General features: G+C 38.1%; 1 protein-coding gene and 2 long non-coding RNA genes across 3 annotated transcripts in view; 1 reads left to right on the top strand and 2 right to left on the bottom strand.

The window, feature by feature from the left end:
- Positions 1 to 25,887, bottom strand: part of TRHDE (thyrotropin releasing hormone degrading enzyme) — a 702,876-nt gene that overhangs the window by 357,938 nt on the left and 319,051 nt on the right. The gene's annotated exons all lie outside the window — the stretch shown is intronic.
- Positions 8,664 to 11,391, top strand: LOC134161096 (uncharacterized). The gene is made up of 2 exons (XR_009963826.1): positions 8,664 to 8,757; positions 11,244 to 11,391. It is a non-coding gene; the product is annotated as an uncharacterized LOC134161096 (long non-coding RNA).
- On the bottom strand, positions 18,268 to 22,436 carry LOC134161095 (uncharacterized). The gene is made up of 2 exons (XR_009963825.1): positions 22,256 to 22,436; positions 18,268 to 18,379 (listed from the first exon to the last, which is right to left on the bottom strand). It is a non-coding gene; the product is annotated as an uncharacterized LOC134161095 (long non-coding RNA).

Genomic DNA, 25,887 nt, shown 5'->3' with positions numbered 1-25,887 from the left:
TACCTGCTCAGGATTCAGAACTCCCATTTAAAAAAAAAAATCTTATTCCATGTGCAAAATCACCACAGGACTTTTCAAAGGCTGTTTTTACTCAGTGTGTATTTTAAAGACCAGTTCTATTCAGAACAGTAAAAAACAACACATCTTTTCCCTTTGTGCATACAACGTCACTCCTGTTCCCTTCAATGAAGAAAATGAGTGTCTAACTCCTTTTATTCCTACTGGCCCTGAAAAACTAATCCCTCTGAAGCAGCTGACATGTGACTTGTTATTACCTGGACAATCACAAATTATTTGCTGAGTTCTCAGAGAGACCAAGCAGTCATGTGAACACAGTTTTATTAATACGAAGAAATAATTGTAACAAAAGATAAAATCCTTTTTGTGTGCTTTTTTTTTTTTTTTAATAGGAAAAAGGCAATGTTATCTGACTTGACTTTTGAGATCCAATTGGGTTTGAAGGACTCCGAGCTGAAAAAAGTCTTAGTTTTATGCCATTTAAAACAAGCACTTTCAATTTGGAACCAATTCAAAGATAATAAATGAGAAACATTATGATGATATTTCTACAGAATGGCTTTTCCAGATTGAAACTATGTTTTGAAGTCAAATTTGTCAAAACATCTCAAGAAAGTCTGTACAGCAGAAACTGAGGTGAGCCACATCCTTCCATTAAGCCATCATTAGAGTCTCAATCTCTTCCCTGCTCAGAGAGGGACAGATTACTCAGGTTCAGCACAGCGCTCCCTACCTAAGACATCTCTGGGCTGAGTTTTTCTTGGCTTACTGCTCAGAAATACAAACAGCAAAGTGATAAAAGCAGTTTCATTCATGCTGTTCCTCTGGCTATGGAAACACTGACGGAAAGAACTCTATTCTCTCATGTAGATGATATTATTAAGTGTACAAGAAAGCCCTTGATTATGAAACAGTTTCTCTTGTTGCTTTGCTGTTTCCTAACAAGCTGTTATAAGTTCTGTTCTAATTGAAATAGTAGGCTAAAATGAAGAAAAAAAGCCAAAACAACTAAGAAACAAACTTTGCATCTATGATTTGACAACATATTTCCCATTGTGACCATAAAAAAGTGCTATATTGAGTTAGATGCAAATTAAAGCTTATTGACAATTCACAGCTTTGATCAACAACTATTTAAACAGCTAAGAGCAATTTTTAACCTTCAAAACATATACATTTGTAGAGATAGCCAGCAAAGGTTAGAAATAATAATTGTTCATTTGAATAAGCAGCAGACTTCTAATGTGATTTCTGATTTACTAAAATCCAGAGGTGTTCTCTTTGGTTTTATGAGGATATAACTGAAATCAACCAAATAATGAAGTGCTTAATACATTTCAAGCTTCCTTTTCACTCCTGAGACAAAGTTAAAACAAGTGCCATTTATACTTCAGTTTTCCTACTTCTAGAACTACTGAGAAAAAGGTGTGGAAGCCTTTCTTAATATTAGGATCAATATGACTTCTGGATGGAAGCACACAACAAACTTGTAGTTTTCATAGAGAAATATGCAAGAAAACAGCTATTTGAGGAAGATTTCGTAAGTATGTACTGCACTTCACTGTATAAGTTGATTTCTTTAAAAGCATTTTCTGTGTAATACTAGAAACAATAAATGCTATAAATTATTATAAATCAGATTGCTTATTATGGATCACCTCCTTTTTGCCCTTTGTAAGGAGAAAAGTAGCAGCCTAAAGAGAAGGCAGAGCACAACATAGCCCAACACTTAGAATTACAAGAGAGTTGTATGTCAGTCTTCATAATCTCTTAAGAAAGGAGAAATGAAGTACAGACAACAAGTGATTAATTCTACTTATGGATTCCAGGTTCAGGTAGGGATGTACGCCTGGAAGCCTACAGCTTAAGTGAAAGCAGGAGAAGACCACCCTCACACTCCACTTATGAGAAATAGTGGATCTGAGGATACAAACCAGAGCACACTGGGCTGCCCACCACCTTCAAGGGGCATCCAGATATGCATGCAGCATGCCCTTGGGGGTCCTTATTCTCTTCTGCTGACTGGAAAGAGAAAAGTCAGTGTACAGTGGGAGGAAGAAAAACTTCAGTCCTCGAGCTGTACTTAATCTGTTATACATCAGCTATAAGCAGAGCACTTACTGTGGTTTGTTCCCCTTCTGTCACAATGACTGCCTCCTGAATAGCTTCCAGCATGCTACTGACATGACTGCCCTCATCCACCACGGTGTCCTGGGCCTGCAAGACCCTGCACAAAGGATGCTCTGGCAGTGCCTGTCACTGAATTCAAAAGTCTGGAAAACAGAAGGGTCAGAAGTCTGGTCTAAAGGGTCATCATCAGACCACTGCTTTAGAGACATCTAATCACTTATTCCCAAATCCTACCCCATAACTTTCTTTCCCATCTTGCCTTCCCCCAAAGGAACAAGAGTTGTACAAATTTGCATTTATACACAAATCTAAACTTTGGACAGTTGCTACAATTTCCTTTAATAATATTATTTGCACGTAACACTCAGCACTGGATAAGAAAACTGGATGAAAAAAGTGTAAAAGACTTTCCAGTGCTGGTCACAGGACAGATTTCTGTAGGCAAATGTTCATGGCTTACGTTCAGGTTTCTTGCACCAGAGATTTAGAAAGGGACAGGAGCAAAGTGAAATATTCTTATTAAATATTCTCACAGCTCTGTGGGAAAATGAATGACAGTACTGACTATTTATTTTGCATATATTTAATGTTTTTACTTACTGAAATCTTGGCTGTTTCATGCATTTCAGTGAAAGCAGAGAAGGGTTAGAATCTCCCATTAAATGATATGAAGGTCCTACAAGTTCTAGCTAGAAGATGGAAGCATTGGTATTTTTAATTTTAAGAAAGTTTCTTATCTGCTTGAATCAGACTATTCTTGCTGCCAGCTGTATGTAGCAGGTAAGCTATATTACTTCTTGTTCTGAAGGCAGGTATTTCCAGCTTACTATACTCTACTTTGGACCTCTGTTCTTGCAAAACAATTTACAAATTTTAATATTGTCTCACCTCATTCCACACTTGTCTTTGAAATTATCACACTGTGAAGCTCACACAATCAGCTGCAAGATACTGTATAAATACTGAAATTTAAATACAAGGCACATTTTACATTGTAATGTATCTAGTTGGATATGTTGGAAAGGAACAAAATGTGAAGACTTGGATATTAACTGAATCTGAATATAACAACATGACACCTCACTAATATAGTATGTCATTGTATAGCAAAATGTCATACCAGTACCCTTCTGTTTTCTGTGATAATAGAAATCATTGCACCTCTTATATTATTTAAGACTATACCAAAGTTAAAACTGGGGAAAATGCAGTAGGAAGGAAATTGCCTGCATGTGTTGATAACACATGGGTCTGCTATATTTGTCATATTTTAACTCCTTTACAAAAGAATTCAATCATGTATCCAAAGTAAACTAATGGTTGGTATAACAGCATGGATTTCAAATTCAGACTAGAACTGTAATAGACACACAGTAAAGTGAGAGAAAAAAAAAACAAAACAAAACAAGTGAACTATAGAATTACATTAATAAATGGATCCAAATAAAAATATGTTATTACTGGGTTTTGAATGCATGTTAAAGATAAACTATGTGAGAATAAAGACAGCAAAACCATGACTGGTTACCCTATCTCTGTTGTATTTACTACTGCATATGCTGAAGGTTGTGTTTGTGAATGTAACTTCAGGTATGCAGCCATTGCTGTCTGCATCTTTTTGGCTGTAGTTCCACAGCAAATCAAGCTGTGATCCTGCCAAAACTGGACAAGTAACACCAAGTGCTTCAGGAGGGTCATAATTTGCTGATCTTTAGAAGGGACCAAATGGATTGCTTTAAGCAAGTTTGCTACCTTTGTATTTCAAGCAGGTATTTCTTGAGGAGGGAAAATGAGAGATAGCAACAAGGTTCTGGACTTTACTTTCAGAACTTGTTATCCAAGAGAAATTTCATACAGGAGATATGTCATTGCAGGGAGATTTTCACCCCCGGCAAACTGGGGCTGTGGGAATTGCATGCTCCATCTGCCTTTGGCACAATCAAGCTGTAGGTCTCTTTCTGTCTAGGAGAGTAGCCCACCCACCTGACCATTATGCAAAAGTAGGTGGCACCAGCAAATACCATACTCTTTGCAAATGCCAGGAGGCTGCGCTAACCTGACTCAACCCGACTTGGAGCTGGGCTTCAGTGGGAGAATCTGGGTCATTCTCTGCACTTTAGAAATGACCATCTAATATTAGCTGCAAGGAAAATTTTCAGCAGAAGAAGTGAAGTTCTGTTGAATACAGGCATTACAGGGCTAGGCATTTTTTGATACAGTATCTGTCTGAGACATGGGAGGATTTTAAGCAGTCTGGTTCCCAATACTTCTGAACTTTCACTCTGAAATAACAACACTCTAAAGTATTGGGTATCCTAACAAATACCATATACTTAGAATGTGCATTTCGTAAACAGGACTTTTTATCTCCTTAAATCCTTTTAAAGTGTATACATGGATATGCATTTTTTAAAGCACAAAACCACAGTACCTCCTTCCTCTGTGCTTTGTGATGAAATACATAGGTAAATTACAGCAACAGGACGGTGATCTGTACACTAGCAGCAGTTCTCAGGCTCATCGTTGCCAGATTACTTATTCCATAAACTGGTTCCCATTTTTCACAGACAAGCATGTTAAGATTATTTCAGTAATTCTTATGGCCTTGTATAATAATGGCACTAGGTCCATGTGATAGTAACCTCTTTCTGTGGGGATGTCTTCACCCAGTATTGTCACCAGAAAATGTGTGTGAGGTTCAGTTACTGGAGCTGGCTTTTTCTTAAGGATAAGGGAAAAAAAATAAAAATTAAAGAAGATACTGCACATGAAATGAGTGACATTTTAAGAAAGGGCATGTATTCTAACTCATACCTTTGCCTACAAGAAAACTCCACCTATCTGCTTAGCTGTTCCATACTAAGTCTTCACATGTAATACTTTCTTACAAACAATTACACAAGTTTTGATGCCTAAGAAAAAAATAGATGTATGCATTATCTTCTCATTCACACATCAAAATAAACGTTTAACTCTAAAAGGAGACATCTGTGGAAATTAATATTCACTTAACAAAGTAATCCTTGTTTCTCTTTAGTGTTTTGAAACTTGTCTCTGTAGAAATGCAAAACTCCTTTAAAAAATTGCAGAACTTCATTAGAAAGATGAATAATATCAAATAAAGATTGTAGGCTACACTGTATACTTATGGTCATGTAAGTTTACTGAAAGTAAAACGCTAAATGTACTGCTTCTATGAGATACAGTTGTATCGTTCCTTTCTTTCAATAGAGTTGGGGGGGGGGGGGAAGCAAAAAACTCTACCACCCAATAAGTGCAAAAAGCAAAAAGCACTTGATAAAAACAAGTAGTTCCATAAGCATTATGTCAGCCTGGGGCTGTTGCTGGCACCTGCCAATTCAGCTAATAGATTCACACCAAAGCCTTTTATTCAGGAAGGTTACTAATCTGAGCCTCGCTCATCCTTCTTCAGGAACTTATTTTCAGAAACTTCTTGGAAATTGCTCTGTATTTCACTATCAAATGTATTTGGAATCAGTGAAGATGCTGAAAAAAAAATTGGGCAGGAAGTTTCCATAAAGGCACACAGGACCCTTTCTTACAAATGATTTATGTCCTTTAAAAGTCAGCAAAAAAATCAGAGGTGATCCGTTGTGTAAACTTCTGATTTTCTCAGCTCCCTATATTAAATCTTACTTTTTGATCAGTTTAATAATTTTTACTGCACTCTGACTTCAAAATTCTTCCTTTAGAAAAGGGCCCAGAAAATTTATGAAAAATAAAGATATGCTGAGTTCAGTTTTCTCATACAGCAGAGGAATTATTAGTCTTCGTAATATAAATTACAAACCAGACTGAGTGTTTAATTAAAAAAAAATTGCAAATGGAAAAGCACTTATATTGCTCTACTCCAGAGATCTTTTGATACAGTTTAAATGAGAAAGAAAATTCAAAATCTTTGACCTGCCTTCACCAAAGGTTTCGCTTTTATTACAGCTTTGTTATGCTCTCTGAGTTTGTTTGGCTGTAACAGCAACACACAGAACACATATTAACCACATGGAAACTTTCATCTTTTTGATGAACTAAACATATTGTCTTTGTTTCTCTTTCTCGCATCATTGACAACAGGCTTTTGTGTCCAACTGTGATAATGTCCCGTGTTCAGAGCATTCATATCTCTGTATGACTCTAACAACAGGCAATTGACATCTTGATGGCTTTCTTGTCCTCCATAAGGGGATAAACAAACACATGCATATGCAGCCCATGTTTAAATGGACAGAAAAACTTGCTCTGACTAGCAGGGCTTTTGTACACCTGTTATATTTAATACATATGTCAGGCACCATCTGTTAAAAAGACTCTTTTTCCCCTCTTTGTGCTTTAAACAAGACACAAAAATAAAGTGCTAAGAAGCTCAAACATTGCAGAGGTAAAGAAATGGGTGTTGATGGCTATCCATCAAAGCCTGGGGTTTCAACATAAAAACCACATTAGAGCAGAATGAGAACTAAATCAATGGATTGTTCTGTTTCCTTGCTGCTTGCATTATTCGCACAATGCCAGAATAAAATCACATTACTTTATTTGTGGTGACCTAATACTGCTGTGACAAAGAACTAATTGCTTTAAAATTTTGTGATCAAATATTCAGTCAGGAGTTGCTGTTGAAATTAACATTTGTTTTAAAGAAGTCTCTGTCCTCATATCTTTTTGATGTCTTGATTGATACACAATCACCCCTTATTAACAGGCAATTTTGTGAGCTATTGCTTCTGTTTAAAATACTCCTTTTATGTTTGTCCACCTGCCTTGATAATTAGATAACATAAAAAACATTAAAAAAAGGACAATTGCTAAATGTAATTCTTTTGGAATTTCTTCATGAAGTGTGACTTGTGTCTGCAAATGTATCTATTGCATATAAACCCCTTTTTAGCTATTTTGTTTCTTAGTTTGAATAAATTAAAATGAGTCATACCTTCTTGGTGTTTTTCTGAAAAGCACTGTATTGTGACTAGGGAATATTTTAAGAGGTTTTCCTTCCTTGCCAGGTGATCAGTGGATGCAGCCATAGGAATTTACTCTGATTTTCTATAGCCACTTGACTGTGTAACATTTCCTTTACGTCAGGCTTGGAATCTGGAAATTGCTTGGGTGGCAGATCATGACTGACTTTCTTTTTGTGAGATAGGGAGATTTCCAATTCCCACCCAATACCAGTGCAACAGCTGTCATGACAACATTAGTCTTCCCTAAGACCCGTTCATCATTCATTTTGTTTATGTTATAGGCAGGAGATTGCCTGAAGGAAGCCTAAGTGCAAGAAATGTGAGCTGCTTTAAATCAATGTTTTTTCTATATACATACCAAGACACATCAAAATGAAGATTATTTCTGAACCCTAATATCATTATTAAATAAGGTTCTGACTTACTCTGCTAATATATGAAACTATAAAAAGTAATGTGAGACCTAATTGATTTAGTAAAGTATATGGTTTTGTTCTAAAATATTCTTTTCTGCACTTAAACCTGGGCAGAAATGGAGCAGTTATTCTGCTTAATTTGTTTTGTCTTTATCTGTGATGTACCAAGTTGTGTGACTGTGCCAGCTGATATGCAGAAAAGTGGGAATACACTCCACACTTTAACTGCGGAGAGTGAGGATCTGGCTGACTGCTGGTATTACAACAATAACAGTGAGCTGAAACCTACACAGGGGTATTCCCAATCCGACTAACTACAGGAAAATATTTAAACTATGGGAAATTGTAAATATACGACAGCGTTTTGGAATTAGATGATCTTTAAGGTCCATTCCAACCCAAACCATTCTGTGATTCTATGCATGAATAAAGCTACCATGCTTTGTGGATGCAGCTTGTATTAGGTAGAGAATTGACTCAAATAGCATGTGTAGGGCTTAACTGTTCTAATAGTTGGAGGCAGATAAATGAAACCTTTCAAAAATCAGGACTGTCACTTTTGGCTCCTAAGTCTGCATACGTGTAGATCCACCTTGACTCCTAATAGAGATCTTCTTACTTCCAGCTTCCATGGAACTTTCTGAGCCACTATGGATGGTAGGTATCTCTTCTGGATTATGTGCTTTGTTATCCTGATTCAGAACTCTGTTGTGATTTTACTAGAGGTGGACAACTACTAAGACTCCACAGAAGTCCTCAGAGCTACCAAAGATACTGAGCAGAATGAATGTCAGTAATGAAGGAGGCTGCCTCTCTGAAAATATGCTTGTAATAAGAGAACATCTGGAGGAAGTGGTTTACCTGTATTCTGAGCATAGCCATACTACATGTTTCAAGCCAAATTGCTGGACCAAAGCCCTGCTTCGCAGTAATTCAGAATAAGGCCATTTGACATTTTCTGTTAACATAGAGCCGCTCTGCTGCCAAGAAAGTAAAGTTCATGGCACCAAACAGAGCTAGCAATAAACAACCTAACTGCAGTATAATGATTAGAGTAATGTCCTACTTTTCTGGGCTCTGTTCCCATGACTTTCTGTACCTTTATTTCTTCAAAAAATGTCAGAGAGTGTTGTGCTAGTGCTGTATGAAAATGGCCGTTCAAGACAAAGAAATAAAGAACCTTCAGCTCAGTCCTGGGCAAGCAGTTAGACTACAAGGTCAGTTTGAAAAGGACAAAAGCTCGGTGATGCCAAAGGGTATGGGGTTTTGTCTGGCTTTTGTTTAAGATCAAAAGCTATGCATAATCTCTTAAAAGCAGGTATGTGTGAGGCCTGGGTGCTGAAAAAAAGTAGGTGTCTAGCATTATGCATCACAGATAAATGAGAGAGCTAGTTTCCTGCTTTGGATGCACTATGTGACTTGTGGAAGTTATCTCTTGTGCCTTTCCAATTACATTTATTTTAGGCTGGATGTTCCCACTACTAGATGCTTAAATCTAGATATATGTGCACCTTATAGGCCCATTAAAACTAACCCAAGAATACTTGCACATCTCTTTAGGTTGGGCAAAGAAGAGATTCAGAACAGCCCTGTGGAGAAGGACTTGGGGGTGTTGGTTGATGAGAAAATGAACATGAGCCAGCTTCAGTGTGCGCTTGCAGCCCAGAAAGCCAACCGTATCCTGGGCTGCATCAAAAGGAGCGTGACCAGCAGGTCAAAGGAGGTGATCCTGTCCCTCTACTCTGCTCTCGTGAGACCTCACCTGGAGTATTGTGTGCAGTTCTGGTGTCCTCAACATAAAAAGGACATGGAACTGTTGGAACAAGTCCAGAGAAGGGCCATGAAGATGATCAGGGGACTGGAGCACCTCCTGTATGAAGACAGGCTGAGGAAGTTGGGGCTGTTCAGCCTGGAGAAGAGAAGGCTACGTGGAGACCTCATAGCAGCCTTCCAGTATCTAAAGGGAGGCTGGGAAGCAACTCTTCATTAGAGACTGTAGTGACAGGACAAGGGGTAATGGGTTTAAACTTAAACAGGGGAAGTTTAGATTGGATGTGAGGAGGAAATTCTTTCCTGTTATGGTGGTGAAGCACTGGAATGGGTTGCCCAGGGAGGTTGTGAACGCTCCATCCCTGGCAGTGTTCAAGACCAGGTTGGATGAGGCCCTGGGTGATATGGTTTAGTGTGAGGTGTCCTTACCCATAGCAAGGGGGTTGGAACTTGATGATCTTAAGGTCCTTTCCAACCCTAACTATTCTATGATTCTATTATTCTATGATAACTAAACAAGAACAAGAAACCGGTCTTTTTTACAAGGTCTGTTAAATGCTACCGTGATTTTCTGTGTAAATGAACTTTGAGTGATATAGACACTGCTTCTCAGCCAGCTTTGAAAAGATGTGTGAGTGGCTAAAAAAATTGTTCTCCCTTTATTCTTAGCCAAACAGAGCCTTCCAATCTTTCATGGCAAGCTCTGCAATTATAAGCTCTGTTTTAGAAACACTTAGTGCTTTCCCTGGAAAAATGTCTTCTACTTTTCTTCAGTTCATGGAACAAAGAAGTAGCACTCACCTCTCTGTTATCTCTACTAAATTCTATACTTCCAAACCTGTACAACTTCTGTAAAGTAATAAGCATGAGACAGGAGTATATGCATATTGACAACTACCTAAACTTTCAGGATAGAAAGTGACAATGCCGACAAAGAGAACAAATTCATAAAAGAAACACCAACAGTCTGCACAACAAAATAAGCCAGTGTGATGCTAAATAATAAAACTCAGCTCTGCTATTCACAAGCAGATTCCAGCAGAGTATGTTTAACTATTTAAACGATGTTACTTGCTTGACACACAATATTTTTTTAATTGAATAATGTTAAATGTGTTATTTTCCAACAGTATTCATTTTAATCAGGTGAAGTTCAGAGGAATATTTCTCTGCTATCAGAAGGCTTAAGTTCTAGGGATAATGAAATTGAGTTTGTATTAGAATGAGAATCATTCTTAGTAGGAAGAATTTATCAAACTCCTTGCTTTGCTTCCAGCTACAGGATTCCAACTTTGTCAAGTCTCTGAAACTTCTGATGCTCATGCTTCTTTTCTTCCTCACTTCTTTTGTACCAGTTATTTGGGATTTTAGTTCTAAGAATTTTAGAGGTTGAAACTCATTCATTTGAGAACCTAGATAGATCCTCTTGCAGATCATTCTGGACCCTGAGTGTTTTCTTGTGGAAATGTAGTCTTAAAAATAGTTTGTATTTTATATATATTGACAACACCAAGCTGTGTTCAAAACAGTGAACTTGTATTCTAAAGTTATTACTTAATCTTAATTATATTCAAATTAGTTTTAAAAAGGAAAAGAGAAGTTTTCAGGTTTGCAAAGTGAATAAAGGTAGCAGTATTTAATTTTAGACTAGTTCCTGTCTACACATTCGCTGCACATTGAGCATAGACACATTAAACACCTGTGACAAGCTAAATATGGCTTTAGATGAGCTAAAGCCTAAACATATCAGGAGTCTTAGAATAGGAAACATGTTGCTCTGACTGAGCCATAGAGTGTCTGGGAGCCTCTCCCCACCTGTCTTCCCTGTTCTTCTACATGTAAAATAGATTTTTTTATGCTGGTTCGTAATTTATGTACCATATTGCTCAAGACTTGACTCTGGATCACCATCTTTTGACCTATTTTTTCCCAGCGAAAAAAGAGGTTCCAAGAATGCATGGATTTTCAAGCAATTTTAGGTTGGAGCAGGAGAAGCTTGAACCAAAGGTCCAGTGGAAGAATGGTGGGGTCAGAGAAGACGCAGAGGAGGAACAGTTGAATAATAAATGAAGTCCGTCTTTGCTGTTGTTCATGACACATTCATTACAGAACAAATGTGTTTCTTCCTGATTAATTCTGTTTCTATAAAAGGGACCATTCTGTGCCAGCTTTTCATTCAGTATATTTTTTTCTGCTACTCCTGTCTACTTCTACACCACTATATGCAAACCAAACTTAATTTCAAAAAAATGTAGGAAACCACTTTCCCAATAAATGTGAATGATTCATTTACTGCTATTTGTACACAATTACAAATTATTAAGACAGATAATGTGTTCGGTTTTAATGATTTGGGTTTTACAAGCATAACACACTGGCACCATCACTGAGTATTTCAGAGGCATCCTGGTTACTGGAGTTCCTAGAACATCTTGCAAAGACTTAGGCAATCAGTCTGGTAGACAGTGTCTCTCCATGGCTAACATTACAAATGTACATATCCTGTCTGTCTATATGTTGCAAGCTTCTACACCAGCACATATATTGAGACAGAAGCTTGAGCCACCCTCAGTAAGGATGCAGAACTTTTCTTTCAGGTGGAAGTCCCACTCCTCAGTCAGCCTTTTGTCAGTTGTCCTTCTATGAGCTCACTATTCCACTGTAGTCATTAGTTTGTCCCAGTTAATAGGCACTGAATGAGATCAATGATACCAGGATAATAAAAAGCATGGAACAAGCATGTTTGGGTTTTTTGGTGGGTTTTGTTTGGTTAGTTGGGTTTTGTGTGTGTGTGTGTGTGTGTGTGGTTTTGTGTTTGTTTGTTTTGGTTTTGTTTGTGGGGGTTTTGTTTTGGTTTGATTTTGTGTGTGTGTGTGGAAAAGGTCTTCATGGAGATAAGATTTTCTGATGGCACTATAGCCTGGGTGAAACTGAAAGTCACCATTAATCATTATTCTTTGAAACTTTCTGGACCCTCCCCTTTATAAACCTGTAAAAGCCAGTACCCATATAAATTAAGCAGGCACTCTACGTTTTTAATAGCAAGTAATCTGTCTGTGTGTGTGGACAAATGTGTGTGCAGACAAAAAGTCAACCGTAAATCACAGAACACAAATAAAGGGTTCTGGTTAACACATGATGAAATAGCTACTATTCAGGAAAAAAAAAAAAAAAGAAGAAAAAAAACAAGCAGAGAAAGTAGGCCTACCTTTCTCTCAGTACACTATTGTCAGTAGCCTCTCCTTCAGAGTATTACCTTTAGAGTATTACCTTTTAAAGCTACTGTACAGTTTTGGGTAGAAGACAATGCATGCCTTTAAGTATGTGTCCATGGGCAGGTCATGTGTTTCTTCCCTGTGAATACGGATGTTAAGTTGCAGTTCATGTGGCACTGTGCTTCTTGAGCTAGCTTTTTATTTTCTTCGCAGTGTTTATTTTGTTTGCTGCCTGCTTTGGGATTTATTTGCATTTTCTTAATAATGTGCCTGGATATCCTGCATTGTTGATTTTCTTATAAATAATTTTTCAGCTAAACTCCCTGGTGTATGAATACTTGTGCAATAGATAGAGATAGCAACTTCAAAGCAGAGATTTTAATTGTAAATGAATACATAAAATTTATTATCTCAAGGGGTTACTGATACAGTACTTTAATGCTGTGCTCCCTTTATCTCACCACCTAAGATCAGAATCATTCTTTGGAAGTGCCTATCTCCATTGTAAATAAAGTTTGCCTAGGGCAAGTAGCATACAAATGTAAGCATTTCAGTGGCATGTCTAACATTAAATGGACTGAATCCAGGATCCAGGCCTAAAAATTTGTCTGACAAATAAGAATAATATATTGTCTTCAAATGTGAGTTATTTTATCTTCACATCATCCTCTACCTCTTGCCTGTGTAAACCATGTGTCAGCTACTAAAGGGCTAATACGTTAGTTCACAAAGTTATGATCAATCTTGGCTTTTGTCCTCCCTTATGGTGAATGAAATTCATACTAGGAGGTTTGAATGATTATCAATATTCACTAGCAGGAATAACTTAGAAAATTGGTTAATTCTTTTCATGGCTGCTGACCATGTCCTGTTAACTCTGTAAATAGATATGGGAAATAGACATAACGTTATCAGATTTAAAGAAAGATTTCATCAGTGTCTTTGCTAACTTTATACATTCAAATTAGCTCAACCATCAGCTTTGATTGTCCAGAAAAAAATTAAAATAACAATGTAGATGTATTCTACAATGGATTTACTAAGCATTCATTCCAATGTATAGCCCCGATTCTCAACCTTAATGCAAGAAATAGATGACAGCCCAGGTCATCCAGGATATTTATCCCTTTAAGATTGATGAAATAAATAAAATATAAGGTATGCTGGGAAATTAATTCACTGTATAAGTGCTTCTGCAGCTCCTATTGATGCAGAGGACCAGTATCTAATCATTATTCCATCTAAAAAAATCAATAACTTAACTTACTAATATATTTATTAGAACAACTGCAACATTATAGTGTAATGAATGAAATCTGTATAAAACATACCTAGGAAAGTCTGCAACCAAGAGAGAAGATTTTGTTCCTCCAGATAAAATGAAAAATTCCCCATTAGCAAGTGGAAAGTTATGGTTAAACCTGACAAGTATTTAAAGGAGTCCTTGATTAGCCTTTAGATTTGAGCTCTAAACCAGCCTGAAGAATATGTATCATCTCACTTACTACAACAAGCAATGTCATTGTCTTTTGAGATTATGTCACCAAAAGTCTACAATGAAATCATGGAGAATCCTAAATAATGATGGCCCAGATTTGCCCATATTAAAATAAATACTGATAATTCTACAGGTTTATAAAAAAACCTGAGACCATTGCAGAGTACCTTTGAGGTTGGCAAGTATGAAGACACATTCGTACTTTGAGAGTTCTAAATTTGTCATTTCCTCTGATGAAAGTAAGACCAAATTCTAATGCATAAAGCTTTTCTGAGCTACACACAAAATAGCTGCTTTAACAAAGAGACCAGGCTTATCATGCTACAATAATACATCTTACAAAAGCTTTAAAGAGAAATGCCCACATCAAAATTGACATTTCTTCATCACCATAATCCCTAAGTAACAGAGTATTATGGAAAAGAATCTTCAGGACTGTTTTGCAGAGCCTTAATTGTATACATCTACTTTTAACAAAATATTTTCCTTATTTTTAACTCTCAGCATTTATTATTTCTTTTCTTCTGATATTACTCTAACCAGGAGAAGTAGCTAATAATGGCAAACTCTGAAAAGAAAAGCATTAATTCATACCTTCTTATAAATAACCCAGAATTAGTAGCCTGCATGTAGGTGACCAAATGAGCAGCAGGTTGCTCTGGATATTGTTAGTACAAATCTTGGGCACAGTTCATATCTTTATATGGTGTATAGACACACAGTCTATGGGGTCAGATGAGATCCACTCAAGGGTACTGAGGGAGCTGACAGAACTGCTCACGGAGCCGCTTTAAATTATTTATCAAGCAGTTCTGGCTACCTTTGGAGGTTCTGATTGACTGGAAGTTAGCAAATGTGATGCACATCTACAGGAAGAGCTGAAAGGAGAATTCAGGGAACTACAGCGTCCTGGTTTGTATCAGAAATAGTGTGGTCAGCGGGACTAGGGAAGTGGTTGCCCACTTGTACTCAGCATTGGTGAGGCTATGCATTATGTACTGTGTTAGTCCTGGGCCACTCACTACAAGAAAGACTTGAGTTGGTGGAACGTGTCTGAAGAAGGGCAGCAAAGCTGGTGAAGGGTCTGGAGCACAAGGCTAATGAGAAGCAGCTGAGGGAACTGGATTGTTTAACCTGGAGAAAAGGAGGCTCAGGGGAGACCTTAGTGCTTTCTACAGGTACCTGGGAAATGAGGTTGTAGCAAGGTGAATGTCAGTTTCTTCTCACAGGTAACAAGTGATAGGACAAGAGGAATTACTCTCAACTTGCACCAGGGGAGGTTTAGATTGAATATCAGGAAAACTTTCTTCCCTGAAAAGGTTGTCAAGCACTGGAACAGGCTGCCCAGGGGACTGGTTGAGTCACCATACTTGGGGATATTTAAAAGATGTGTTGACGTGGCACTGATGGATATGGTTGTGGATTTGGCAGTGTTATATTAACAGTTGGACTTCATGATCTTACAGGTCTTTTCCAACCTAAATGATTCTAAAATGTTCATAAAATGATACCAAATCAGTACACTGCATTATGCCCGAAGCAGGTTTACCAGGAAAACAAGGGAAGTGTTTGACCTTCTGGCAGTGTCTAATGTGACACTTCCTCTGAGTAACATGATAAGGAAAGAAGACATCACTGGACAGCACTTGCAAGATCACAGCTGTAGCCAGGTATCTGCGTATTTGCATTTGTCTTGCGTAATCATTATCTAATGGTGCACAGCAAGAGAGAATCTGGTCCCCTATCTGAGAGTTCAACTGCTGTCATTCCTGGGAGAAGAGTTTACTCCAGACTTCTATCAGAGTTTAGCGAAAAAAGCTGTACTGTAACATTGGTTGATTAAAGAAAATTCAAACCAGTGATATGTGCACCGCTGTAAACATTTAATGGAGGCTGTGAAACAGAATCAGACCTGCTAGAGACTTTTGGGGGTATTCTTTGCCATGCTAATAAACAATTCTTTTGTCCAGTGTTTGAGTAGATAAGAAACACCAAAGGGAATCCCTAGCCAAAGTCTGTGCATTGCTATCCTGGCACTAGTAAGAGCAGCTACTTGCTGTTTCTTGTTTGATTTGGCTAAGTATGCATAGCAACACTGTAATGATTCCATACGTTAAAAATACAATCAATCACATGCAAGACCAAACTCTGCAAATTTAGTGTCCTGAAAAACAATGAAATTGTGCATGACAGCACTTGCTTGGGTTACTGCTAGACAGCAATATTGCTGGAATTCATTTCGTTCATCACAAATTAGTGTACAGTTTTCAAGAAAGTACGCCTAAAGAGGATAAGCTACTCTCTGAAAATCTAAGTCCTGATTAGTTTTATCCTTTAGTTACTGAGGCAGAAGGTGGAAAAACATATACCTGCATCTATTATAGCTCCTGGCTTACTAGGAGGTATCTTTGCAGACTTCGCTGTAAAAACAAGGCTTATTGAAATAGCTAGTGTATATTAACACAAAGTCCCGTCTCTTTTCTTAAATGTCATGAGTTCATTAAAGGAGAAAAAACTAGTAGAGTGGTTTGAAAGCAGCTTTTGGATCCTGATATAATCCTGCCACTGAAACAAAGTGTTTCTTATGCCTTGGATGCACAGCTTAATCTCTCTAGCTCACATTTTTCACACATTTTTGACAATGAGAACAATCAGCCATTGGACTAATCTCCCCAGGAAAGTGTTAGCTTCTCCAGCATTGGATACTTTCAAGATTTACCTGGGCAGGGTCCTGGGCCATCTTGTCTAGACTGTGTTTTTCCCAAGAAAGGTTGCACCAGGTGATCCTTGAGGTAGTTTCCAACCTGTTATTCTATGATTCTATGATTTTTATTTATGAAATTAGGATAACAATATTTAATTGTTTTCCTTACTGGGGATAATATAAGGATTCAATATTGAATGTTGAATTAGAGTATTTTGATTATGTAGAATTCTATGTAACTGCATTTAGTATTAATACCTTTAAAAAACAGCAAAAAAGTTAATAATATTTATATATTGTCTTCCACTACTTCAAATAAATAGAAAAGCATTATGGATTGGAAACATGTACAATATAATTTCACAACCAAAGTGAAAGCTAGCAATAAAGCACCATAAATCATGAGAAGTAAGCAAATATGCTAAATGGAATTTAATTAGCTTTGACATATTTTACCCGTACATATTATCCTTGACAAGACAAGCTGATTGTATAAACACAGTAACTTGAGTCTGTGACTTGAGATTTGATGTCTAGTTCCAAACAATGCATTGCCTTTTGGAAAAATCAGCTAAAACTGATTTCAGGCTTAAGCCAAAAATCTTTAGATTGAAACAGACATTTTTTGAAGTGGGTTTGTAAAACCACTCAGCAATGTCAAATCTCTTTCAACTACATCTGTTATAAAACTCCTAATAGATTCAACAGTGGCAAAATTATTGAATAACATGAAACACATTTGAAAAAGTTGCTCTATCATATTGCTGTATGAGAGGTTTCTTTTTTTATAATTTATGTTTTAGTATCACAAAATTTAATATAGTTAATTTCTTCTAGGTCTCTGTGTTGTTAATGATCTCCTGTAACTTGCTCTCTAATGCTGAAGAAAACCAAAATATACACTGCAATAGTGTGTGCTTCTAATGGAAGCTAGTGCAAGCCTATTTAAGGCTTTAAAGAAAGTCATCTCTACATTGAATGATGTCTCTAAAGGAACAGGAAGCTGTTAAAGAAATTGAAGCACAGGGGTCATCTGATCGTATCAATTGAACAAGAAGAACGTGTTGTACACGATCAAAAGACTTTGAACTGCTTTCCTGTGCACAAAAGACTAGTACAGGGCACATTACGGCAGATTAACCTGAAGTTAGCAATGGCATGGATAACTGTAACAGCATGCTTCAGAAAGGAAAACATCACCCTGAACACCAATTTACCACAGCCACCTGAAGATCAGAGCTGATGGATCCAGAAAACCTCTGAGCTGTCAAGACACCCAACGCAATTGCATCTCCCTACAATCTCCCTATAAAATCATATTAACCACTGCCTCCATGCATTCCTCCAGTACAATCCAGGACTCCCTATAATAAAAAAATAAAAATTACTGCATATTTACAGAGAGGCAAAAACAGATAGCTGACATTCAGCATGCTATCTCAGCTGAGAAAAAATATATCTCTGCTTTAGAGACAGGAATACATAAAACTGTGCATTATAACCCTGGAGGTTATATCACAACCATAGAAAAGTCTCAGGCTTTCTTCCTAGTGTATTTTTTATTTATACATAGGCATACATGTACACACTCACAAAAGTATTTGGCAGCTGTTTTGAACAGATGGAGTCCTGTGGATCTCCAGGGGAAGAGCCTGTGGAAACTTAGACAAAATACATATTAACATCCTTAAAATACTCTATGAAAGAAATAAACTACTGAAGAGAACTCTTACCCACATGTCCAAACTGAGCCATAGCTCCCAAATAAGCCACCAACACCTTTGGGTCAGATAAAGAACGGGGTGATCATTTAACATGTGGTCAGCTGCATAACCGAAATCGTGACTGAAGATTCCAGGCAACAACCACATCACAAACCCCATATTCTGGAAACTGAAGGCATCAAGATTATATTTTAAACCAAATTTTGCAAACAGAATTTTTAAAACTTTCCACAATGGAAGAGATTTTTAGATAGAATGGGAAATGAAATTCACATACACTCTTTCTCTTTTTTTTTTTTTTTTTTACTCATCCAGGAGAGAAAAAATTATCCAGTACCTTTGAGACAGATTGATCCTCAGGCAAAACAAAATCACACTAGGAAGCTGACTTTTACTATTCACTTAATTCTCTCTATTCAGTCTCAAAAATTCTATCTCAGAGATTATTTTGTTTTGCAACTATATCTCTGTGAATCCAAAATAAAGTGGCTTTAGAGTTCAAGGAAGCCTCCAACATGGATTATAATGTCTGCAGAGAAGCAGACATTTGCATAACAAAGTATCTATCTTGCTATAATCCTAGTTAAGAATGATTTTTTTTTTTCTTGGAAGATGGCTCACAAAGTTATTCTGTCAAAATGTAATCAAGAGCTGGATTCCTTTTTTCAAGTTTAGTAACTGCACGCAGATTTCAGAGGAATTTCTTAAATGAGCAAAAAAGCAGCGGCAGCGTGGAAAGACAATCCAACTTAGAGATATAGATCATAGCTTCTAGAAAAGTAACTTATGGTAAACTAAGCATCTTCAAGCTGTCGGTAAATGTACCTTAGAGGATTCTGAAGGATTCTAACAGGTTTTAATGATTAGGTACCCTAAGTAAGGAATAAAAATTTGTCCCTTTTGTCATTTTAAAAGTGCTATTTATGCAAACCTACTAGTCTACTTTATATAAACTCCTCCTCCAGATTTCTCTGAAAAAAAACTGCATTAGGTACGTAAGTCAGGAATAATTCTGTTTTGTTGTGTTTTACTCAGCTTCCTCCACTCTTCAAGTTTGTTTCTAGTAATCAAATATTTGATTCTATGGCTCATTTCCACCACTTAATTGTTTTCTGATTAGTCTTTAAACATTTAAAACTTGATTCAGTTGCTTGCCAGGAAATCTATAGTGCCACCTAAGACACTTGAGGATATCCATGGTCTCCACATAGGAATGACAAATATAACACAGGGCTTACATGAGGAGACCCCTTCCCTCTGAGGCCCCAGATGAGGGTTGAGCAGGATGCTACTATACCTTATACAATACTATACATATACTTGTGGGCAACAGATTAAAAGATTCAAGTGCAGAGTGCATATCAGATGTGCCCACCTCCTTTCATATTCTTTGCTCTGGGCCCTGGGATGGAGATATGTGTTTAATTTCTCTGTCTGCCTAACAAAAGTTCTTTCATGACCTTGAAAGAATATCCTCAAGGATTCAGGAGAGGCAAACAGTATTTTTTTCTTGTCTTGTATGGCCACATCCCCAGAATTATTTAGGTGTGAACTCTCCATGTATATTTCAGTGGGAAGACAAGTGTTCTATGAGAAATTAAGCATCCTAAGTCAGTACTTAGTGCAACTCTGATGCTTATGCAAAGAGCTGCATATGAGCACTAACAGTCCTGTCAATTTACATTGCATGTTTACGTCACACCATATGGCATGATGGTCATGAAAGCAAAAAGGCCTTCTCAGCTCACCTTTCTACTCTTTCCTCTCTCAGAAATCCATCTTTTTGGATCTAGGTCAGTTTATTTATGTGGTGCTTGCAATCTTGACCCAAGACACAAAGAAAGAAACATAAAGGAAAGTTTCTATATTTCTTACACAAAGAAAATATAAATCATAATAAAAAGACTAAATTCTAGCCATAAATTCTTAGGTTTATGAAATGAAGACGCAATAAGCTTATGAGCCTAGCAGAAAGCAAAATGAATGCAGACTTCATAGAATCACAGAATAATAGTTTGGTACCCTCATCTAGTTCCAACCCCCCTGCCATGGGAACAGACACCTTCCACTAGAACAGGTTGCTCAGTAGCTTGTCCAGCCTGACATAGAACACTGCCAGGGATGGGGCAGTCACAGCTTCTCTGGGCAACTTGTGCCAGTGCCTCACCACCCTCCCAGTAAAAAACTTCCTCCTAATATCTAATCTAAATCTATCTTCTTTCAGCTTAAAGCCATTCTCCCTTGTCCTGTCCCTACATACCCTTGTAAAATCTTCTTTTCCAGATTTCTTTTAGGCCCCTTTCGGGTACTAGGAGGCTGCTCAGAAGTCTCCCCAGAGTCTTCTCTTCTCCAGACTGAACAACCCTGCTGAAGCATTTCAGCCTTTTTTCATAGAAGAGGTGTTTCAACCCTCTGATCATCTTCACGGGCCTCCTTGAGACTCACTCAAACAGGTTCACATCCTTCTCACATTGGGGCACCAGAGCTGGATGCAGTACTACATGTGGGGTTTCATGAGAGCAGAGTAGGGGGGTAGAATCAATTCCTTCAACCTGCTGGTCACAGTCCCTGTGATGCAGCCCAGAATATGGTTGTCTCTCTGAGCTGCAAGTGCACATTTCTGGGTCATGTTGAGATTCTCATCAACCACCTGACTTCTTCTCAAAGCACTCTTTCTGCCTATTAGTAGAGAGCAACACCGTTTTTATATGTAGGATACAGCCAGTTAAGTGGCTGTAGGGAGCGTTGCTTATTCCTGCCAGGGCAGCAAACGTCTACGCTTTGGCCAAGCTGGCCCTCCTTTACTCTAGTCCAATCTAGCTGCTTAGCTTCTTGCCTGAGGTAAGTAGTATTTGTTACTCCCTGGAGTGCCTACTCTGCTCTACAGCTCATGAGAGTGAACCCATATGACTAGTATAGTATATACACTTAACTTTCAAGTGTCTAATGAAAAGATGCTTTTTTTAACCCCCATGTCACCTCCTTGAACCCTGTGACTTTCTGTCTAGGTTTGCACCATACAGGTGCTGTGCCTCAGACAGCAATCTAGCCAGCGCTTTTGTCTTCCCAGCCTTCCAGTGTCGAATGGGAAAGTATTAAAGAATGCATTTGTAATATATTTAAAACTGATTTCAAAAACCAATTCAGTTAGCTATCGCTCTTCTAACAAGGCACAAACACAAGCAAGGAAATGAATAGATGCCATTGCAAGCTGTCCACTTCTGCCTTAGAAATTAATACATATATCTCATCAAGTGTAATGAAATGCATGTTTCATTATAATACAGTGACCTTACCACTGACCCACAGAAAGGTAGGTATTATTAGATGGGTTTTTTTGTTATCTTGATTTTAGCAGCAGAATATTTTCTTTAAAGGAAAGTTCTTACATGGACAACACTAGCAGCTCATTATCTATTGACAGTAAAGTGTTACAGTAAGATACTTTCAGTACATTAAGAAGCTGTGTATATCCTCAAGCAAGGGCAGAAGGATGGTTCTAGTTCACCCAAGATTTATGGATGGATTCTGCCTACTGGCTTTAATTGTCTCACATAGATGTTACAATCAATACTTGAAATGCCCTTGCCTGGTCCTATCAAGATGACTCTGATTACCTAAATTACCTGCCTATTGTGCCTATACTCAGACTATAGTTTACAGAAATAAATTTAAAGAATAGGAAGACTTGCAGAGTGAATCAGAGTGGGATCATCTCTTTTGCCTTGTAATCAGACTCTTCCCAGCCAAGCCCTTTGTGCAGCTGCCCCTGCAGGTCTGCCAAAGAGATGAGCCTTGACTGACCTTGGTTGCTCTGTGTGCAAGGATTCCTGGCCGCAGGCAGGTCACCAAAATCCTCCTCCGATAGGGCACCTGGGAGGCTCACCTTAAGGTCTCTCCTCCTCGACCTTCGGGAGAAAAGTTGGAAACAGGTTCATTAACTTTGAAATGTTACAACCTGGGCAAGTGATAATTGGAGTAGTGCAAGGTCTAGCTCAGTACATTTATGTAAGACCTGAAAGACATTTCTGAAAGTCCTCCATGTCAGCATTGGTAAGCACTCAGATGCTTACAGGACTCAAACAGGTATTTTGATAAACAGTCTGTGATTATATTTGGTTGTTTTCTTAAGGTCTATGCTCTATTTACTACACAGCTACTGGTAAACATATAATATTATACATATGTATTTCACTTTGGTTTACAGTTTAAGTGTTGTTTTGCAATAAACTGTCTCTGCTCTTGGTGAGAATAATACAAGAGCACTGAAGCTGGTAGAAATACCTGCAGCTTAACTAAATTTGGGAACATTGTGTCTGTTTACGTGCACAGAAAACCAGGTCAGACTTGTTTGCTCATTCTTTAGCAGCACCAATCTTAGACTATTGCTAACTATTCTTTTATTTGCTCTTAGTTGTTTGGGATTTCAAAATGTATGACAGCTGCCAGCCTTACTGGTTTGCCTAGTAACAGTGAGGAGACTTTAAATACTGGGTTTATTTATGTATCTGGAAGTTTCCTTTTGTTTATTATTTTATTTAGATAAACAAAATGAAACTTGACATACATCTTTGCTTCTTTTCTTTATTCTTTTACTTAGATAGATAAAATAAAAGTTGACGTACATTTTTGTTTATTGGTGGTATAAATATTACAGATGTTCTGGCAGCACTTGAAGTTGCCATAATGATATGAAAGCCCTCTAGTCCTAGCTGCTGTGTAAAGATACTAAAATATACCGCCTACTGCCAGAAGAACCCTAAGACCTAAAGAAAAAAGCAGGATCAGGAAATGTTAGGCAGAGATCAGAGGTGTTTCACGTTGGTTAGACAGTGTTACCTCATTTCAACAGTATGTTTCCTATCTGTGTAGGACAGAGTATAATCGAAGTGTCTTGGTCTTTACACTCCTATTTGCATTCTAATTTTCATTTTCATGCAAAGTTATCTGTAGTGGAATGTGGTATGAGGGGTGGAAAAATATGGGTGTCAGTTACTAATACTTTTGCTTGCACTCAAGTAGGAAAGTACTAGGGGAGTGAGAGAGGAAGGGGGAAGGAAAAGAGAAGGGAGGGTTTGTGAGGAGAAGAAGGCCAAGAAGAACAAGGGGTCACTTAGCTGAGGTAATGCTTGGCGAGCAGCAGCACATGGTTTCACAGCAGCGTGAAAACAAAAGGCACCTGGAGGTACCAAAACCATTGTTAACACTGTGCAGTGTGTCAGCCTGTGTTGGGTTATTCCTGGCTGGATGCCAGGTGCCCACCAAAGTCATTCTATCACTCCCCTCTTCAACTGGACAGGGGGGAAAAAAGATAATGAAAGGTTCATGGGTTGAGGACAGGGAGAGATCACTCATTGGTTACTATGATTGGCAAAAAAGACTAGAATTGGAAAAATTAGTATAATTTATTACCAATCAAAACACAGTAGGGTAATGAGAATCTTAAAACACCTTTGCCCACTCCTGCCTTATTCTCCAGCTTAACATCACTCCTGATTTCTCTACCTCCTCCTCCCAAGTGGTCCCTGCTATGGGAAACAGTCCTCCATGGACTTCTCCAATGTGAGTCTTTCCGATGGGCTGCAGCTCTTCACACACTGCTCCAGCGTGTCCTCCTTCCATGGGGTGCAGCCCTTCAGGAACAGTCTGCTTGTGACCCCCAAGGGGTCACAAGTCCTGCAGCAAACCTGCTCCAGTGTGGGTTCCTCTCTCCATGGGGCCACAGGTCCTGCCAAGAGCCTGCTTCAGGACAGGCTTCCCACATGGTCACATCCTCCTTCAGGCATCCCCCTGCTCCAGTGCAGGTCCTCCATGGGCTGCAGAGGTACAGCTGCCTCACCATGGGCTGCAGGGGAATCTCTGCTTTTGTGTCTGCAGCACCTCTTCCCCTTCTTCCAAGACATGGGTACCTCTTGGAGTAGGCTGGCATGGGCTCTGTCAGACAAGGGGGAGGCTTCTAGTACCTTCTCTCAGAAGACACCCCTGTAGCTCCCATTACTACTAAAACCTTGCAACACAAACTCTGTATGCAACCCCATTGTCCACCACCAGCTTATGTCTTTGTCTCTCCTGTGTTGGTAAGACTTATTCTGTATCTCTTCTCTGACTCTTACCTGGACTTCAGTTTTAGCTAACTTTGTATCTGGACTGTTTATTATATGTTTATTTTTAATACGCCTCTGTATTGAAAATCTCTTCTTACACTGCTTCTGTTCCCCCTTTACCATCATCATTTCAACACCATTTCTTCATGCTTCTCATCCAATTTGTGACAGCATTTGCTTTTGTTGTTTCTTCATTTCTAAACTGTAATAACTAAACCCTGATTCTGATCTCATGTCCTCATGTAGAAACCCCAAACAGGAAGGTTTTAGTTAATCTGTTTTTTATCTTTCTACTAATCTGAGAGTTACCACTGTCAAAAAAAATTGGAATTTATTCCCGTAAATTAAAAAAATATGACAAAATCTCCATAATTCAATAAAATGACAGTTTTGCTGGTTCAGCAAAGTCCTTACACCATGCCTAACATTTAGCCTGAGCATAAATCTCATTAAAATCAAGCACGTGCTTACAGTCCTTAAATAAGCTCTCCTGGCAATAGACATCTGTAACTAGTTGGAAACATTTAACCATCCATAACTATCTTTCTGCACGGAGCTCCTGCTTCTATTGCTGCATTATCAATCTTCATTCGTGTCTCTTCGCCTGGACAGCAATTGCTTTGGTTCTTGAAAGTCTAACTCACTCAAATTTATTCCTATCCCTTTTCCTTCCTTCTTTCTGTGTGTGTAGAAATCTTTTTGTTCTTTCAGCAAGCTTCACTGAAAAGCAAACCAAACACACATCCTCTGTGTATCACAGTGACTTTGAGCCTTCTTTCCTCCATCTTTTGTAACTTTTTACCCTAGAAATTCTACATGCCCCCTGTGGGAAATATGGATAGTGCATGATTTTCAGCTTTTTACTTTCAGGTTATTCAGCAAGATATTCTGTGGACCCCATTAATGGCTTCAACCTCCACAGTACAAGATTTCAAATTGTGACAGGCTTTTGAAAAGACTTGTCTGTAATAGTATTTTTACCTCCTTTTTTTTCCTGGATTGCTTCTGTTGTAATCAGCAATCTTTTCAGACATCTTAAACCCCCTCCAGTAATATTTTCTCTTCACTAGGATTTTTCTATAAGGCTTCAAGCTTTGCTTTGTTTCCAGATTTTTTTTTTTTTAAATCTCTCTAGACATCTCAATAAACTGTATTCCATACCTAGAGCCTCCAAAGGGGATTACTAACAAGAGTAACTCAGATTGCTTTAGTCTCTATGAATTCTCTTAAATCTGTTTACACTAAAGCTAATTGAATCCTTCCCTCCTTTCCCACCATTATCCACAGCTGAACTTATGTTGATGGCACATTTGAACTTCAGGGCAGACGTTC

Source organism: Pezoporus occidentalis, unplaced genomic scaffold, assembly GCF_034315485.1.
Source record: "Pezoporus occidentalis ecotype Australia unplaced genomic scaffold, CSIRO_AGI_Poc_V1 ctg17, whole genome shotgun sequence".
Taxonomy (NCBI): Eukaryota; Metazoa; Chordata; class Aves; order Psittaciformes; family Psittacidae; genus Pezoporus; species Pezoporus occidentalis.
The sequence above is the reverse complement of the archived record's forward strand: the minus strand, read 5'-3'. Positions and strand labels throughout refer to the sequence as shown.